The sequence below is a fragment of the Canis aureus genome, chromosome 19, assembly GCF_053574225.1.
Source record: "Canis aureus isolate CA01 chromosome 19, VMU_Caureus_v.1.0, whole genome shotgun sequence".
NCBI lineage: Eukaryota > Metazoa > Chordata > Mammalia > Carnivora > Canidae > Canis > Canis aureus.
Genome location: NC_135629.1, coordinates 28,069,449 through 28,089,784, shown reverse-complemented (window position 1 = coordinate 28,089,784; position 20,336 = coordinate 28,069,449). Strand labels below are relative to the sequence as shown.

The window sequence follows — 20,336 nt, the reverse complement described above, 5'->3', positions numbered from 1 at the left end:
TGTTAGGCTGTGAAGGCCATAGAATCTCTGTCCTAACTCCTCGGCCCTGCTACTGCAGCATGAAAACAAGCAGGAGGGGCTTATTCCAACCAATCTTTAAACAGATGTTGCCCGAATCTGGGCTGTAGGGTGTGGCTTGCCAACCCTACATCTGCACAACAGCTTCTAACAAAAAAGGAAAGAAAAACCCTTAGAAGACCTGGCCATTCTGAGTTCAAGTTCCCAAGACACACTGATGAGGTGGTCGAGCTGAATGGAGCAGCCTTTATACAGGCTGGGGACACTCTGGTTTTCCATATTCCCTACCTCTTCTCTCCCAGATACCAGGGCAGAGAGTCAGTTCCCATCAACATCCTGCTCACTGTCTCATTTATCTACTTTTACTGACATAAATGTGCATTTGTATGTGTGTGTGTGTGTGTGTGCATTTTAATATTCACTAGCTTTTGGTACGCTTCTGCTATGGAGATATCTCAATGATCTCTAACAGGCTTTAATACTACAGTGGTATAAAGGCTAGTTTTGAGTCCAGGGATGAGGGCTCCAGCCATTGCTTTGTCCTTGAAGCTGTCACTTGAACCAGGGTCTGACCCTCTCAGGGGTACAGCTTCCTCTTGTGTCCAAATATGGAAGCCATGCCTCCCAGGGTCACTGTGAGAATGAGCCAGTTGAACACTCTGGGACAACAGCACACAGCATGCTTGGAGGGCTGGCCGAGCAGAGAGGAAAGGGCTTTGTTTTGTTTAGTTTTCTCCGACATCAGGTATCTGAACAATTCCTTAAGTCAAAATGGGTGCTGTTCCAGTACACTTTTCTGTCCTTACTCACCTCACAGACTGTGCCTGAGAGATGGTAGAGAAATCCCTGCCTATGTGTTACTTTGCTCAGATCAGCTGGAGGGTTCTTTGATAAGCTCAGGATGCCAGGTGTGACTTCTGAGCATCTGTTCTTCTCTGCAAGTGGCTCAAAGCATCGGAGGTCTTACCAGGAGCCTTCCACCCTCATCCCGTTTTCTTTCTCTTTCTTTCCATTTCACACTGACCCAAATAAATAAATACTGTGTGTGTAATGATAATAATCTCTTTTAAAAAAAAAGAAGGAAAAGGCATATTTAATTTCACCTTCTTAGCAAGCTAGCTGGAACCCTCCATTTTAACTTAAGTTACATGAAGCAAACACAGCATTTTGAACTACGCCTTTTCTTCTTTTTTCTTCCTTTTTCCATGAAGGAAATTCCTCCACCAAACCACGGCCGTCTTTCTTCCACTCGTACCCTTTTCCTACCCGGTCTCTTCCAGAAAATGTCTCTTGAAAGAAAATACATAAATCTTTAACTTATCTGGGTGGTATGTTTCACAGAGAATCACAAAGATTCTTTGACTGGTTACACAGTTAATTTTCCATTTACATTATGGAGCAACAATTTATTCTACAATAAAACTAGCCAACCCTGGGAGTCCACTTCAGCCAATGCGTTGGCCGGGAGCCAAGATTCCTGGATTCTTTTGCTTCTACCACTCTGACTCCTGCACTCGCACGGGCCACAATACTTCCCAGCTGCTTTTCTTGGAGTGCATTTCACTTATCTAAGACACTGAGCACCATTCTACAAATGGCAGCCTGTGGCTCCTGCCAGCATCAATGGTGGAGCCAAGAACATACCTGGCCATCCTTAAGAGCACAGGTAGACTGAAAGATCTAGAAAAGGGAAGGGAAGCAATGATGAGAGAAGGTTGTAAGGATACTGAGCTCTTACTATGACCCAGGATACAGAATGAGGATCTTTATTTGTGAGATGAGAAAAGTGAGGCTCAAGAGCATAAGTGATGGACCAGAAATTTGAACATGGGTCTGTCTTATACAGAGGTCTGTGGTTTATTTATTTATTTATTTTTATTTATTTATGTAGTTACAGAGAGAGAGAGAGAGAGGCAGAGACACAGGCTCCATGCACCGGGAGCCCGATGTGGGATTCGATCCCGGGTCTCCGGGATCACGCCCTGGGCCAAAGGCAGGCGCCAAACCGCTGCACCACCCAGGGATCCCGAGGTCTGTGGTTTAGATGCAGTGATGGACTAAGAGGGTTCAGCTGTGGAGCACATGTGTATACAACTCTAACAATAGGGCTGTCACTCCTTGAGGCTGGGTCCTTGTTACTTAACTTCTGGGGACAGTGATGAAGAGGGTGTTTCTATGCTGGGCCTAGACTAGGATTTCTTGACCTTGGTATTATGGACATTCTGTGCCAGGTAATTCTTGGGCATAGGGATCTGTGCCATATATTATACAGTGTTTATTAGTGTCTCTGGCTTCTATCCACCAGAGGCCAGTAGCACCCCTCTTCCTAATTGTGAGAACTAGAAATGCCTGCAGACATGGCCATATGTCCCCTGGAGGACAAAAATGCCCCTGCTGGGAACCACTGGTCTAGTAGTTGCTACCTTGCAGTGAGTTATTAACTGCCTCTTTAGGGACCATAGAAAGTAGAGGTGAAGAGCATAAATTTTAACATTCAACATAGCTGAGTCAGAGTCCCCAAGTCTGTCACTTACCAGCTCTGAGCTTTTCAGTTTAAAATGGGACAGAGTATAATATTTTGAGGATTAAAGGAGAAAATGCAGATGAAGGCTTTAGCAGAGTGCCTGACATAGTAACAATGTGATAATGGCAGCCACTGTTATTGTGATTAAGAAAAACAGATGTTAGAAGGTGTTTGTTTAATCACCTCAACTCATGATAAACTGAGGCTCAGAAATAGGTATTATTTCTAATCAGGACTCGTTCTACTTCCCCAAGAATACATAGTTTTGGTCACCACTCCAAATACCCATGATCGGGATCCCTGGGTGGCGCAGCGGTTTAGCGCCTGCCTTTGGCCCAGGGCGCGATCCTGGAGATCCAGGATCGAATCCCACGTCAGGCTCCCGGTGCATGGAGCCTGCTTCTCCCTCTGCCTATGTCTCTGCCTCTCTCTCTCTCTCTCTGTGACTATCATAAATAATAAAAAAAAAAAAAAAAAAAAAAAAAAAAAAAAAAAAAAACAAATACCCATGATCATTTCTGCCCCATAAACCTATGTCTTAGAGCCTCCTAATACATTATTTCTGTACTTCCCATGTTCTTTCATCTCATAATTGCTAGTATTCCATTTGTGGCAAGTTATGGAATGGGACAAAGTGAGTCTTTTAGGTAAGGACCTACCATCCATTTGATGATGCAATGAACCAAAGACAAAACAACAGGAGAAAAAGAAGTGTTAACTTGCATGAAACCACAGCAGTGGCTCCCAGAGACCCTTCTAGCATTGTTGAAGTTACAGTATTTTGGCCTTGATAGTCTGCTGAATCAACCCTGGTGGCGGACTACCCCATGTTCTTTGATTTTGCTCAGTGAAAATGTTTGGGCCACCACTTGGTAACCATGGCCAGAAACCCTGGAACTTCAGGGAAAAATATCATCTTGATATGCTCCAGTTCATAAACTCATTTGTGCCCTGTCATTTTAAGGGAAGTTATAAGACGAGCTAGCTGGTGGAGGGAGTCAAGTAGTAAGTAATGCAATAATTAGTCTCTCACTTGAAAATGTCCAGGATAATTATCAAATCACATTTAGAAGAGAGCTCTTCCTAGATGGAGTCGACATTCAATTACCCTGGATTTAGTGGACACGTGCTGGACCTTCTGATGTTGGTCACTAGGTGATGAAAATTATAGGAAAAACAGTGATAAGCCTAGAGGGAAAAAATGAATGGCTGGTGTGTGTGTGTGTGTGTGTGTGTGTGTGTGTGTGTGTGTATTTGTGTGTAGGGGGGGCAGACAAAGAATGAGTATGGGTAAATTCATACATTCCTCTAACAAACCACAGTGTAGCATGATCTAAGCTTCATTTGATCACCAGGATACAGGAAGAATAAGGCACAGTCCTTGACTCAAGTGGATCACAGCTTAAGACAGAAAGATACAATTGCATACATAATACACATATGTGATTACTTTGAAGTTGTCAGTAGACCAGTGGTTCTACACCAGTGTCATAGTATACCACAGTGCACCCTGTATGCTTCAAAATTGAGCTGTCAAATTTTGATCAGTGTGTATACATTATTTTTGCAGTCAAAGATGAACATTGATATTCTGCCACAGAATTAGGTTATTTAGACAGTTGGTGTCAATGGGGTGAATTATTAGTAAGAAAAGGTAAGAAACATGGGATAGTTTCAAGCCAACTTTTCTAAGAGAAAAATTGTATGTCCAATAGATCAAGAACATTGAAATTTTCTTTTTCAATTTTCCAAAACTGGCTTAAAAAAAAAAAAGGTTCAATTCTATTCCCTTAAAATGATCTGCCAAAAATTCTAGTATTTCTTAGAGTTCCACAACTAAAAGGGTTGGATGGGTAGATGAGGAAGGACAGGGGAAGCACCTCTGTGGATATACTAGGTTTCTCAATCTGGAACAAAGAAGGGAAAAATGGATTAGAATTCTTTGTCATCAAGGCTATCTAAGCACTAGTGGCCCTCAGCTCCTACCACCATCCTTCTGCTTTTAGAGCATCCAGAGGACTCAGAAATCCATGCTGTACACGTTGATTGCAGCTTCGACTTGGAATCAGACTCCATGCTCATACCAACAGATCTTAAAGAAAAATGACAACCTTGAAGGGGTGAGATGTGTTCTCGTAGACTTTAGGAGGATACACTGAGCAGTTCAATGATGTTTACTTGGTGATAAAACTATTTCCTCAATCAAACCAATCACAGAAATCCAGGGAGGTATGGAGGGAGATTCTTTTTTGGCCCAATGGATGATTCCTGAGAGCATTTCAAATCCAGATTCACAGGCAAGCCAAGCTTTTTCTAGCTGAAGGTTTTATGGTTTGAAACCCAAATTTGGCCTCAGAGTTTTTAGGTATAGCAGAAAGCATGGGTGAAAGGACCAAGTCTGTGAATCACTGTGTGCTCTCCATTTGGCCAATAACCCAAGTATTTCTGTAAATATGACTGTCTCCCTTTTTAAAGAGTGTTTTCTGAGACTTCTCTTGTCAGTCTGATCTCTCCTGAATATCATTATCATTCCTGTGTACACCCCACTTCCTTGGAAAACCTCACTGCTGTAGTTGTCACTTTAAAACTTTATCCCAGGGATCCTGGTGATGCTATTAAAAACAGATCTTGGGATCATCTCAGGTACCCTCATCCAACCCCTAGTCCCAGTCCCCATCTTTAGACATTAGAATAAAATTCCCCTTTGTTTTTGTCCTTCTAGTTTCTCCACATGATAAAGCCTGGGGTCTAGGTTCAGTTATATCAGTGTTTTTAAGTTTTAATGTGCAAGAGAATCAATCACCTGGAGGGCTTATTATCTAGAGACCTGGAGCCGCAACCCCAGACTTTCTGCTTGCCCGTGGGTCTGGGACGTGTGGAGCCTGAGAATTCACATTTCTAACAAATTTCCCTGTGATGATAAGGCTAATGCTGCTAACCTAGGGATCATGCTCTGAGGACCACTAAATTAGATGCTTAAACTTAAGTGGTAGAGCTGGATCCAGTTCACAGTCAAAGGTCTTACTCACCCATGCTACACCTCTACCTTTGCTTCAGTGAAGTCCCTGGTAAAAAGTGGTTCAGGTTCACCAAGTTCTCAGGTTTCCTGGGGCCATCCTGCCTCCCTGATACAGGGAGGAATCTCAGAGAAGGAGGGGCAGGATCTATCCACAGGGCTCATTCCCAGGTTTACCAATATTTGTTCACAGGAAGGTTTCCATGGGTCAATCTGAAGTCCATTTTTCAAAACTCATATATTTGGCATCACCTATTCGAACATCTCATTTTGTAGATGAAATCCTGAAACCAAAACAGGTCGTGTGGCTTGTCCAAAGTCACAATGCTAGATAGTGGTAGCTAGCCGGGCTGTACCTACAATCTAGGCCTCTTGATTGGTCAGTTTCCAGTACAGAATTCTTCTCCAGAAGGCCAGGCTCCGTTATCAGGGGATACATTTCGATGATCTATATATTATTTTTTTTCCTCGTTTGAACAGAAAGCTCCTAAAATACAGTTTAATAATTGCAGCCATTACTATGCATGCGTTTAAATGTGCAAGGAAGATAGAAGTGAGGTTCTTTTTGAAGCAGCACCATCCTATTTATATTACCTTGCCATGTATTTATAGGCTACAGATTACCTTTAAGCATTCTGATTTTAAAAGAGTAACACTCTAAAATGACTATTATTCTCAAGGGATAAAGACATTTTATTTTGCAATCCTTTTGTCTTGTATCATATATAACCTCCTGAACTGTAGGTGGATTCTTTTCATTCCATTGTTTAGCTATGCAAAATTTTGCAGAAATTAGGAGCAAGGCACAAAGTTTTTTCCCTAACTTAGTACAACACCATTTCAAAGGAAGGAGTGCCTAAAGTATTGTAGGTCATAATTTAAGAGACCTGGGCCCTAATCATAACACAGGATAGAATGAACTGTGTTCCTCCTAAAGTTTCTTTAGACATGTGATAAGATACAAAGACTTTCACAAAGACATAGGCCTTCCAGTGTGGGATACTACTGAGCTGACAACTCAAATTGATTTTTAATGAAGAAAATTAATTCAATTTAGGAATTACAGTATGGAACTTCATTTTCTAATGGGCCTGAAACACAAGTGGCTGTATAAAATAATTTTGAGATCAAAGTGGCTCCGGGTCTGTAACGGTTTTCACCAGCTTGTCACCAACTGAGAAATCAGCCATTCATTCTTTAGATGGCAGGAAAACTGACAGCCCCTCCATGGTCTGCGCACTCCAATCCATAAAACTTTAAAGTCCATCCTCTATAAAACTTATGTAACTGAGACTTTACTCCCTGAACATTTGTGCAATAGAAAGCTGAGCACTTAGTACTTCTTTTTTTAAAAAGGCAGCCCACCATCTCACCAGATAAAAATTAACCTGCACATTAGAAATAATTCTCTTAACATCAGTTAATTTTCATGAGTCATTCCCACTAACTTCTTGCTAATGATCTGTCTTGGCAGAAACCTACTTCATCTAAGTCCTCTTCTGTCTTCCCTACTCATTTCAAGGAAAGCATTTAATAATGGGCAAATGGCAAATAATTATGGGCGGAGACAACTTCCAGTCAACTCCAAAGGGAAATTGCCTCTCGTCCCCAATAACTTCCCAATCAGTAATGACCAAGGAGAGCTAATTAATGTGCAACAGCATGTGGATGTGGGGACACACACACATTCAGTAAGTTGCAGGCTAATAATTAAAGTCTGCCACGTGAACAGCAAAAGGTCAACCTCTCTAGCTATCAGGCCAGTGGTGACTGGAACCACAGATCAATCACCATTCACATCAAAGGAGTGAGAGGTAAAGCCAATGAGACAGATCCAGCTGGAAAACTGTGTCCCTTCATTTGACAATGCATCACCCCTTTTTAAAAGACACCCCCCCACACAAACTCTACTCTCCATTGCAAGATGCAGCAAATCTTTTATCCTGACTCTCTCAGGAAAGAGAATTAAACAATAATAGTAGATTCCATAGAAACCATGATCACCCACTACCTTGGTTAGTAACAGGACTTAAGGGAAGCTGAAAAATATGTCAAGAATTTAACTCTTAAAGGAAATTCTTTCTTGATTCCTTACCCAAAGCCATAATTTAAAACTATGATTTAAAGTAAATTCCTTTGATATACAAACTTATCAAACATTTCCTCAATACAATTTACTACCTTTAAAACTCTAGCAGGGATCCCTGGGTGGCGCAGCGGTTTGGCGCCTGCCTTTGGCCCAGGGCGCGATCCTGGAGACCCGGGATCGAATCCCATATCAGGCTCCTGGTGCATGGAGCCTGCTTCTCCCTCTGCCTGTGTCTCTGCCTCTCTCTCTCTCTGTGACTATCATAAGTAAATAAATAAAAATTAAAAAAATAAAAATAAAATAAAATAAAACTCTAGCAATCGGGCAGCCTGGGTGGCGAAGCGGTTTAGCGCCGCCTTCAGCCCAGGGCATGATCCTGGAGACCCGGGATCGAGTCCCACATCAGGTTCCCTGCATGGAGCCTGCTTCTCCCTCTGCCTGTATCTCTGCCTCTCTCTCTCTCTCTGTGTCTCTCATGAGTAAATAAAAAAATCTTCAAAAAAAAAAAATTCTAAAACTCTAACAATCTTTCCCTTTTCCATAAAAAAAAATAACATACATTAACAATCTAAGGGGAAAAATTGCAGCTGTATTAACTATAGTGCCAGTCATAGTCTTGTCAAATGGAGGCTCAGTGTGAAAGATTACTTGCCAATAAACTACACAACCAACTGTTTGTTCCTGCAAGGCTGAACCTTCAAATGGAGAGAAGCTACACAGTAAATGCCCTGAGGACTACACAGTCCTTTCCCTTGTGCCTGACAGCTCACTGGCTCTTTTGCACTCCCAGAATATTCCATTATCCAGGTTTGAATCCCTCCTACTTTTGGGGGGGTGCTTTTCTACTTGCTGTCCTATACTAGAAGTATAGTCCTGTCACCCACACTCTAATGGATGTTTCTTCAGGGCACAGACTCTTTTGTGGAACATGCCACAGGTAGCAAAGTCCCCTGAACCCAAGAGGGGGGTCTTGAGCATGCATGACTTGTGTAGCTTATCAGTTTATAAACTGCTTTCACAAGAAGCTTCAATCAAACCCTCCCAACACTTGGTGAGATGGGGTCTATTTCCAGCGATTTTCCTGAAGACAAAATAGAAGTTTAATGATTTGCTCAAGGCCTGAACACTCTTAAGGAACAGAGGTAGAATGGAACTCAGTATTTCAGATGCTATCATTATTTCCCTTCCCTTGGCCACCAAAGGATATGCTGATTTTAGCTCTCAACCATAGTGTTACTGATCAGCAGATCTGCATTACAAGTTCTACTTGCGGAGCTCTGTCCTCATGGGGCTATACTGGGCTTCTCATCTGTTCATATTTTCTGACATTGGCAACTATCCCTGTGAGAGAGGGAGGAGTGGACCACACACTGGCAACCAGGGGGCTACAGAGAGGACAAGTTTACCTTGCCTGTAGGGGGGCATATGACCCAAATCAACCAAGCAGAGTGTCCCCTGCTCCTGATTAGTCCATGAGCGTATATGTCAGCAAGAAGGGCCAATCAATAACTTTTTCATGGCAAGGGCACTGATAAGGACGTGGGAAGTGTGAGAAAGCCTTGTTCCTGAGATCATGGCACTCTTAGGTCTGGAGCTGCCTTCATCTTTGGTGAAAGGTAGAGAGAGCATGCCTGGAAATGAAGCCAATACAGAGTGGTACAGATGCAAGAGAAGAGACAGAGTCCCTATGACACTGTGCAAGAACACACCTCCAGTAGTGCCTGAAATAAGGGCCACCCCTCAGAATTCCCCTGAACCAATAAATTCCCTCTAGGTTTAAACTGCTTTGACTTGAAATTCTGAACCTGAGACCCCAAGAGGTCTCATTTAGTATGTGAAGCCTAATATGGGCTTCTGGCTCAGAATGCAAACCAGACTCCTCTTCCAGGCCAGCAAGGCCTTACATGCTCTGGTATTTCCCATCCTCCCTGCTCATTCACCCCTGCTCCGGCCTCAGGGTCACTCTCCCTGCTGTTCCTTGACACCCCAGCTGTGCTGTGTGCTGGTCCCTCTGCCTGGGACACACCTCCAATATCAGGATGCCTTGGTTCCCCGAAGTCTGTATGCAGCATACCCTTTCTGGAGGCAGAGCAGCAGTCACAAGACAATCTTTAACTAAGCTCCTAACACATGCCAGGCTCTGTTCTAGGCTCTGGGGACATATCAATGCGCCCAACAGGTATATCCCCCTGCTCTGATGAACCATCCAGGGAAAGGGGGTCTCTTACCACTTTGGACGCAGACAAGATTTATTGCTTTTCTGGTCAGACATTCTTATGGGTGAATTCACATTTTTAATGGAACACATTGGAGACATTATAACAAAGAGATTAAGAATGTGTATGAATCAACCCAAGATGGTCTAGAAAAAAATAATGGGCATTGCCTACACTTATGCCAACAGTCTTCCCTCATCTGTAATATATGCCTTCTTTTCTTTGGAATCTAACAGACCTCATCTGGGCCCTGGCTCCACCACTGGTCTCATGACCATGACCAGGTCAATTAACTGCTCTGAACTTCCACTTCCTCTTCTGTAAAATGAGGGAACAACAGTTTCCTATCTTATAAGGCTGTTAGGAGGATTCAAGGAAGTGCTTCAAATAGGAAACTCAACATAATGGGGGGAAAAAAAAAAAACAAGGAGGCAATCAGCACAGGGAGGGACTCTGAAGCAAAAAAAACCTATGGAAATGACTTCCCCTATCAGCTTTCTCTTTAAGGAAAGTTCATAATTGGTCACCACTGACTGTACCCAGCCAGCTCTGCCACAGCAGGCCCTCTTCCCCACCTACTGGTTGACTGGTTGGAGAACATGGAGCATAAAGCAGTAAGTCCTTCAGCTGACCTGAGCACCAGAGTAGTAGGCATGATCCTGCATCATACCAGTGTTGATCCTTTACCTCCAAGAAGTGGTGTCTTCCATGGCAGTATTGGTCTATTTGCTGGTCAACAGCACTTCTGTTATGGTTTTCAATACATGAGTGGCATGAGGTTTCCCTGGTGCTTCCATCATCCCTTTCCTATCAAGCTAGGAGGCAGGATGCACAATGGCATGAGAGCAGTCAGGGAGCTTGAGATAAAGACTTGGAAGTGTCTCTCTTCAAGTCTTTGTCCTCCTTTGGGCCTTGGTTTCCTAAGGGGCAAATCTTCAGTGGATTAGATTGGGGTCAACAAACCTGTTCTATAAAGGGTCAGATAGTAAACCTTTTAGGCTTTGAGTTCATATCATATCTGTCATAACTATTCGGCTCTGCCCTTGAAGTAGGAGAACAGTCATAGAGTAGAACAGAAAACATAAATGAATGGGCCTGAATGTGTTCCAATAAAATGACCTACAAAGAAGACTGCAGGCTGGATGTGCCTAGGGTGCCATACTTTGTCAAGCCCCGATTCAATGATCTTTTCTTGGTACCTTGCGGTTCTGAATGTCCATGATTCAATGATTCAAAATTCACCTCCTGTCTGGCCTTACAGGAAGTCTCAAAGGCTAGAAAGTTCTAAGTTAGAATTAAAAGTTTAAGAAACTGTAACAACAGCTAGCACTTATTAAGTCATTGCTGTGTACCAAGTATTGTCTTTGGGGCTTTATGTGCACTACCTCATCTTGTCCTCAGAGCAATTTGTTGAGGTACACACCATAATGAATCCATTTTACAAGTAAAGAAACAGACTTATGCAGTGTAAGTGACCCACTCGACATCATCAAAGTGGGAAGTGCATAGCTGGAATCTGAACTACTGTCTGACTCCAATGTCCTTGCTAAAAATTAGTCAACTATGGGATTGTCATGAAGTTGTCCAGAGACCTACTCCTGCTGGCCGTTCCACCCCCTACCCTGGTTATTGTTCCATGAACCCTCCAGAAGTTCACGTGAGAAACCCTGTTCTTGCATGCCAAATAAATTAAAAGGTTGGCCTAAAAATAACATAAGAGTTCACTACTCTAGATGATGAATTGCTTTTTAATGCATAATAATTGACTCCTTGACCAGCTCAAGACCTTACAGCGGCTGGAATACCTACAGCATGCCTTATTTGGAAGGTGACCACAAGACAAGCACTGGGTCTGCTGAAGCAATCTGCACTCTCTCACCCAGGCTAACACAGCTCCGTTTAAAGATTCTTTTAAACTAAGAAGAAGGGGTGCGGGTGGGGGCAAGGAAGAAGAGCCAAGGGTCTACATCTTAACCATGGTTTATCATAATTAAACTAATCATAAACAAAACTCTTTAAAAACAGTGGCCTTGAAAAAAATCAAAGGGCAGCTTGGAATGTGCATGGGACCTGCTGGCTGATCTCCTGAGAGGCGTTTCAAGGTAGGGCGCCTGCTGATGCTCCATCAACGCCTGTGCACTGTCTCACTGTCTTAAACTTCAACAAAGTCTCCTGGAGCAACTGGCAATTATTAATGCAGTCTCTGTGGGCCCCTCGGATAGATGGAGGACTGTAATAATTGAGGTGTAGGTTTCAGCTCAGCCACAGTTCCCTTCCCTGTTTGGTGGCAGATGACTGGACTCTCCAGAGAGTTTTAGTGTCCACAGCAGGCACAGTAAAAATGTTAATGCAACAATTCAATAAATATTTAATGGCTCTTTCCTTAGCTTGCTGATGCGATCAAGCAGGAGCCTCATTACTAAAACCTACTTCCACCTCCTCTTTTATTTATGAGCTTTATTCCTTTACATTATCACATAGAGCCCAGTTTAGACAAACCAAAGTCCTGAAGACAGTAGAAAGAGGAACAAACCATTCAAGACCAGGCCATCGAAATTTGGTGCAAATTGTCTCCTGGCAAGAAGCTTTGCTCCTGGTTCCCAAAGTGGCAGACAAGACTGAGCTGGAGAAAAGAAGCCACCTCAGGAATACGGATCAGCTATTTTTATAGGGATGGGAGTATTCAGAGGGAGGTGAACAAAAGATGGGGCCCCTGAATCCACTTCTCACCTCCTCACTGGTCAGAGCTAGTTATTTGTTATTATAATAGAGGATTGTGTAACTTCTTTGACCAATAATCATCTGTTTCAGTGGATTTCATGCTTTCCACCCACATGACCCTACTCAAACGTTTGAGTCCAGCTCAAATGTCCCCTCCTCTTGAAAGCTTTGCCTGTTTCTCTCCCCAAGTCAAAATTAATCATTCCCACTGTGGTAATCTCATGTGATTTGTTGAAAATGCTATTGCAGCTTTTAGCTTACAGGGTAACTTAAGTATTAACAGTCAAAAGTAGTAGAGGTGAAAGTAAAGACTGAAGTCCAACTGCCTGGGTTTGCCATGTCCAGCCCTGTGGCCTTGGACAAGTTACTTACCCCTTTAGCACGATACTGACTTGTCTTTAACATGGCGAGGATGATGATACCCCAAAGGGCTACTGTGGGATTATGGGAATTAAATGATTTGGTACTTAGCAAGTACTCAAATGTTCTAATAGCTGGACATCTGTACCTATATCTATATTTATACATTACTCATACACACACACACACACACAGACATACACATGGGCGTGAGGTTTCAGATTGCATCCACATCCATGGAATATGTAGAAGTATCTTGTATACATAGCAAGCAGAAGGAATCTGAGGTCTCATACTGACCTTTCCCCAACTGAGCCTAGTTGGCTAAATGCCAAACCATAGTAGTGAGTAGAGTCACTTTAGAAGTCCATGCACAGTCACTGTGTCCTTGTTCCTATGTCCTTGCTTCCATGAAGTTTGGCAGGTAAGTGGGCTTATGATAAGGCTTATCAGCTTTCTCTCTGCATGTCTGAGCTTGATGGTCACTGTATTTACTTCTATGTGACTGCAGAAACGGTTTGGTAGGATCTTAAGATTTGCATTAATGTTTTGGGGGTGGGAGGAAGTAGAAGAGCCCAGCCATGTGCCCTGGTCCAGCCTTCACTGGGCTCTCCACTGAAGGATGATGGTCATCATCCTTCCTTATAGGTATTTGGGAACATCTTTGGAAGGATCAAGGATACAGATCACTCATCACCTCATTCCTAATGTTATGCATGTGGACCTCCCCACAATGCTTAAGGGTAGACTTGGGGAGAGGGACAGAAGACTCTGGAGTTGGGAAGACCCGGTTCAAATCCCAGTCTGCTACGTCATGCCCTTGAGGAAGGTGGCACTCTTGTCAAGGCTCTCCTCCTGCCCTTGGTACACATGGCAGAGAACTCTAGTTCCTGATCCTAACATCTCTCCTGCCCCCTCAGGAGTTAGGATTCCAACCATTCTGTAAACACATGAACAAGAGGAGTAGATAATCCTTTCTGCAGAGATGTGTGACCATGTGACCATGGTCAATGAGACATGGTAGGATTAGGGGGCACTTAGAGAAGATTCCTTTAAAAAGAGAAGCTATGCATTTCTTCCCCCCTTTATTCTTGCTTCCTGAGATGCAAATATGACAGAAGTAGCTGGGACGGGGTGGGGGGTTAATTTTGAGGACAGAAGCCATATGCTGAGATTGGCAGGGCAGAAAAAATAAACCTAGGTCACTATGACATAGTGAAGCTGCCAGGTCAGCCCTCACAGTCACCTCTAAACTTCTTTTAGATGAAAGAGAGAGAAATAAATGATAACACATTTATGCCGCTATTGAGTTTTTCCCTATCCTATGCAGCCCAACTTAATCATTACTGATACGTAAAGCTCAGCAACAATGTAAATTAAACTGTGGCCTACAGAACCAATCCAGACCACCACCTGGCCCATGAGTAAAAAGAGATTTTTCTGAGATAAACATTTGCAATCAATTTCATGATAGGGAACAGTAATGTGAATTTCCACCTCCTCAAAAAATAATTCCATTCTTCTCATTAGCAGACCTGTATTGTGAAAACATTATGCCCAATTATTATCCTTACATTGTAAATTAAATAAAAATTTTGTGGAAATCTGTCCTATCATCATGTAAGTACCTACATACTGTCCACAATTTTACCTCTTTACTTGCAAAATATAAATATTTACTGTCCAGCCCTTTACCAAAAAAAAAAAGTCTGTTGGCTCATGACAGAGACCCATGACACTGCTGGTCTTATAAAAAAAGCTTAATAAATGACAGCTATTATTATAATTAAATCTCCAAAGGAAGATGACATAGAAGTTGCTCAATTATTTGCTCATTTTTGTGAGAGATTATAATCCTCTAGAAAGTATGGTTTAATTTTTTGTTGAGTTTAACGGATAAGAAACCTCCGAGAGTGAACCTCACCCTTCCTAAATAGCCCCACTTCTCTGCCACTTCTTGGTCGTCAGGGAATACAAATAAACACAAGAGCATAACAAAGACACAATGTATTGTTTCCCATGCTTCCCTCCCCACTCCAGCCATCATAGATATATTTTAAGGCCACCTATCAAAAAAAGGGACAAAATGAATAAGACAAAAGGACAAGACAAGCCTAATTTCATTTAGATCTCTCTAAATATTTTGGTAACTGGGCCTGATAACCATCTTCTATTTCCCCAGTGAATTCCAGATTTGACATGCGTAATCTGGCACAAATGAATAGAACCCCAGGCCAGGCCTCCAATGGATCCTACCATTCACCATATGGTGGTAATGCTTCACCCATGACCAAACTCAATTCAGGGATCTAGGAATGAATCTCTCATGCACGTAATACCAGGAACAGTTGAAGTATGAGTTCCAACCTTCCCCAACAAAAGGAAAATTATATGGCTGAGTTAAACCAGCAGCTCCCAACCTTTGTCAGCAATGGTGCCAAGTTTCTGGCTCATGCCCACATCACACTACCAGTCTGTGCCAACTCCTCCCTCCACCCTTCTGCCCCCAGCCTTCAGTCGGACACGCTCTAATCTATAAGACAGTTTGGGTTGTTCCAAATGCGAGGCTTCGGATTATGAGATGAGTGTGTAGGATTACTTCAGGGGAGGCCGCAGATGAAGAAGGAAGGGGACATCTGTGGCCCATCTCAACTCTCCTTAAGGCAGTCAGGGAAGAAAGGGTGGACTTCCCACTGGCAGTGGGGACATGAGTAAATGAATGCAGTGGCACTGAGTAGGGTGCCAGGAGGTGGAGCTGTGTCCCTGGCTGGGTGTTGACTACTTTGAATGACCACATCTGGTCCCAGCCCACTGGAAGGCAGTCCAAGGGAACAGTATTCTGCAAAGTGTGGTACTTCAAATAGATTTCAACCATTATGGAAATGTAGCATTAGCCAACAGTTTAGGAAGGCGGTGATGAGGGAAGGAGAATGATTCCTTCAAAGTAGCCATGACCCTTGGTTACGAGATGCTTTCCATGTTACAGAGCATCTGAAATGGGCTATATGGGAAAAAAAGAGTTCTTGACTTAAAATATTGTGGATTTTGTTTGAGCATTGTATATTCCCCAAGATACATACTAGAATGATCAAAACAGTACTCTTTGTAATAGCCTCTAACAAGAAACTAACCAAACACCCATCAACAATTGAATGGATACATTGTGGTTCATGAAAGAATGGAATACTAAACAATTAAAATTAAAGATCTGTAACTATACGCACCAAAATGATTGAATCTCACAAACAAAACATTGAGTGAAAGTCAAATACAAAAGAGTACCTATTGTGCGATTCTATTCATGTAAGCTCTAAAAACAGGAAGACTCTATGACGCTAGAAGTAAGGATAATCGTTAGTGTAAAAAGCCCAAAGAAGGGGACACAGAAAGGGCTCTGGAACACGGGTGATGTCTGATTCTTGATCTGTGTGCTAGTGACACGGGTGGGGTCAGTTTATAAAATCTCCCTGAGCTGATCACTTATGTTCACCTTCCTTTATGTATAGTATACTTCCATGAAAAGATTTTATAAATATAAGGCCTTTGAGAGATCCAGAACCATCCACTAGTTCTTTCTTTTTAATTTTTTTTTAAATTTTATTTATTTATGATAGTCACAGAGAGAGAAAGAGAGAGAGGCAGAGACACAGGCAGAGAGAGAAGCAGGCTCCATGCCCCGGGAGCCCGAGTGGGATTCGATCCCGGGTCTCCAGGATTGCGCCCTGGGCCAAAGGCAGGCGCCAAACCGCTGCGCCACCCAGGGATCCCCCATCCACTAGTTCTAAAAGGACCTGGATATCTGGTGTGATGAAGCAGACCTTATTACTGCATTTAACAATAAAGTCCAAAGAGAAGGAACATGGTAAGAGTGGTAGGAGCAGCAGCAACAGTAAAAACTCGTAATTATAGTAACAGGCTAATACTTAGTACTCACCTGTGCTAAGCACACTACGAAAACTATTATGATAATCCTTTGAAGTAGGTACAATTACATCCCATTTAATAGTTGAGGGGACTGAGGTTTTGAGGGTAAGGAAATGGGCCCTGTCTCCTAATTTAAGCTTTCTAACTGCTACCCTGTGTAGCTGTGGTGGGTGGAGCTCTTGGCAAAACAAGGACTTCACCCAGGTCTCCTGATTCTTGAGTCGATGTCCTTGTGTGAGGTTGAAAAATGATCCTCTAAAGATGTGTCCATGTCCTAAATCCTGGAATCTGTGAATGTTCTCTTATATAGAAAAGGGTCTCTGCAGATACAATTAAAATTATGGATTTTGAAATGAGATTATTCTGGATTATCTGGGTGAGCCTAAAAGTCATTGTAAATGAACTTATAAGGGAAGGCCAAGGGAGATTTAAGAAACACACAGAGAGAAAGAAGGCCATGTGAAGATGAGGCAGATACTGGAAATGATACACCTACGAACCAAGAAACACCAAGGATTGCCAGCAGGCACCAGTTCCAGTGAACTGGCAAGGAAGGAGCTTCTGAAGGGAGTGTGGCCCTGGTGTCACCTTCATTTTTAAGTCTCTGGCCTCCAAAACTGTGAAAGAATACATTTCTGTTGCTTAACAGTTCCAACTTGATGACACTTGGAATACAGCACCCCTTGGAAACTAATACACTCGCCACTTCCTAAACATCATATGGCATCATCCAAAGGGGGTGTTCAACAAGATGGCAACAGGTGTCCCTGAAAAGTATCCTGGGATCACACAGATTTGGGAAACGATGTTAGATCGGTTTCTTTATAGTTGAACTTCTATGTTTACTCTGCCTTATGTGTGTTTCAGAAGGAATATAGTAATGCAGAATTTCCCCAAACTTAACTGGAGGATCCCAAACATCCCCAGGAAATGCTGTAGTGCGCCATGCTGAATGAACTGATGTGACTCATGAGGGAAACAAAGGCCTAAAAAGTTAAGGGTTATTACTTTGCCAAGCTCATGATTATTTTTCTAAAGCCCCCAAAACACGGCTTAGTAGTTACCAGGTCAAGAGTTGGACTGGACAATCTCCTTGGGCCCTTCCCAATCTAACAATCTCATTCTTTATGGACAAGACCAAAGATAATCCTTGCCCACAGCAGACACTGCTCATCAATCACAGCACTGCCCCCTGAGCTCTGAAAGGGCCCTTTAATGCTTCCAACCAGAGCTCCAAGCAAATAAACCCTCTGCATTTTTCCTGTTCTAGTGACTGGATGAACAGTCTAAATAAACCCTGGCCTGTAGGTTTTCAGATATGTCAGTATCATTCTCTTCCTCACCAATACTAGATGAGTTTTACTCATTTCTAGAATATACAATCCTTTGCTCTGATTTTTAAATGGGTATTCTAGTAATGATGTTGGGTGAGAGCCTTTATGACTAGGGAGGGGAGGAAGTCTGGGGCACTATACATCCAGTTCACCTTTGTTCTGTGGGTAACATTTTCTCCAACAGGTTAAAATATGTACATGTTTACTGCTCTCTAGTTCCAAGGCCATGTGTGGGAGTTTCAGTGAATCTTAAAAATCTTTGCATCTCAAGTAATGTTCCCAGAGCAGCAGCTGATCTGGTAAGATTTCCTCAGCAGGAGAGCTCAGAGGCTCAGGGTCTTCAAAGAAAACCATTAGCTGCGGGGACAATTTTTAAAAGGTGATAAACCACTAATGCCTCACCCCTACTGTGATAACACCTTCCTCCAAAGAGTTTATAGACCCCTACAAGGGGCAGCTATCACTGACCTTGTTTTATAATTAAACAAAACAAAACAAAACAGAGGGTCAGAAACATTAAAAATGTGGATTTAGTGGGGTCACAAAGCACATTAGTCTTCCCATCCCCAAGGAAGAGGGAGATGAGAAAAGGAGAAGAGCAATAAAACAGAACTTTAAAACTGTTTATTAAGCAACAATTTTCTTGCAGTTGCTGCATCAAACACTGAGGTAGGTGACGGGCATTCAACTTAGTGGGTCCCTGCTGGGTGGCAGTTCTGTGCACAGAAGATGGGAACTGAATGACATGCTCCTTGCACTTCAGGAGGGAGAGGCAGACAGTCATTATCTCGAAAAACAAGCACTTCTATCTTCAGAAGTGCTTTGAACAAAAATTAATAAAGTGATGTGGCAAAGAAAAATGTAGTGTATGTATGTTGGGGGTGGGGGAGGCAAAGCCAGGTAGGGAGTCCTCCTGGTAGAATGACATTTAAGCTAAGAAGGTCAGTGATGAGAAGCTGCCAGCCCGACAAAGTCCTAGAACATTCTGAGCAAAGGGAATAGCAGGTACAAAGGCCCAGAGGCAGGCAGGAGCTTGGGTGTTAAAGGGTTGGTATGACTGGAGTACAGGTACCAGAGGTTGGGGAGGAAGATCTCCTTACATAGAAAGGTTTGTGCTGGTGTTGTCAGAGTAGGAGTGCGTGGTCTCGTAGCTCATGGTAATATGTATAGAGTTTGTCCTTACTGTAATAGGAAGCTATCAGAAGGTGCTGTTAAGGGAGTGGGAGAATCAGATTTAAGCTTTAGAAACACTAGGTATTTGGGAAGGTGGCTGAAAATCAAAGTGAGGCAGGATGGTGGCATTCTAAAGTCGTGCCTGCGGAGACAGGAAGCAGTGGTGCCATTTGGGATATATATCTTTTCGATCATATTTTTTATTGAGGTATAATTTACATACAGCAAAACGTGTATTTTACATGGAGAGTCTGATCCATTTTGACAACTGCCTAGACCCGTGAAACTCACACACACTAACCAAGATATAAGCACCTGCAGAACACCAGGAAATTACCTGAAGCCCCTCTCTAAGCAGTCCTCCCTCTTCCTTCCCCATGTCCCATTTGGAGTATATTTTTGAGGTAGAGCTGCAAGGACTTATTCCCACCAGACCAGACAAGGGAGTGTGTGGAAAAGAGAAAGATGCCAAAAATTTGTAGCTCAGCAACTGGGTGGCAGGGAGGTAGGAGTGGGGGTGTCCATTTGCTGACCGGGTAAAGACTCGGGTAGAGGAATAAATTTAGGGTTGTACTTTGACAGACGAAGTGAGAAGCCTGTTTAATATCTAATAAAGACACTAAGAAGAGATGTGTGTACGCAAGTCTGGAGCTCAGGAGAGGGGTCCAGGTCGAATACGTCAATCTGGGAGTCATCAGCATGTGACAACATGCAGCCAGAGATGGATGTCAGCAAGCAAACATACAAAAAATGAGCAACGGAAGAACAGAGAGAGAGAGAGAGGACTAGAATAGTTCAACTTATAAAGAACTAGTGGAGGAGAATAAAGAAAGGAAAATAGGACAAATGGGACACATTTGTGTCTAAGCTCTCACAAGCTTAGAGAGAGCGAGCAAACCAGAAAGAAGGAATGACATTCCCAGAGGGCTCAGATGAATGTTTCTGACAGGTGGAAGGCAGT

At 42.8% G+C, this 20,336-nt stretch overlaps 2 protein-coding genes across 9 annotated transcripts in view; both read right to left on the bottom strand.

The window, feature by feature from the left end:
• PRICKLE2 (prickle planar cell polarity protein 2) overlaps window positions 1–20,336 on the bottom strand; it is a 320,980-nt gene that overhangs the window by 130,789 nt on the left and 169,855 nt on the right. The window lies entirely within an intron of this gene.
• Window positions 13,115–20,336, bottom strand: part of ADAMTS9 (ADAM metallopeptidase with thrombospondin type 1 motif 9) — a 397,174-nt gene continuing 389,952 nt past the window's right edge. Inside the window, exon 41 of the transcript XR_013357704.1 lies at window positions 13,115–13,138. The gene's annotated coding sequence lies outside the window, so the exon portion shown is untranslated. The remainder of the gene's footprint in view (window positions 13,139–20,336) is intronic.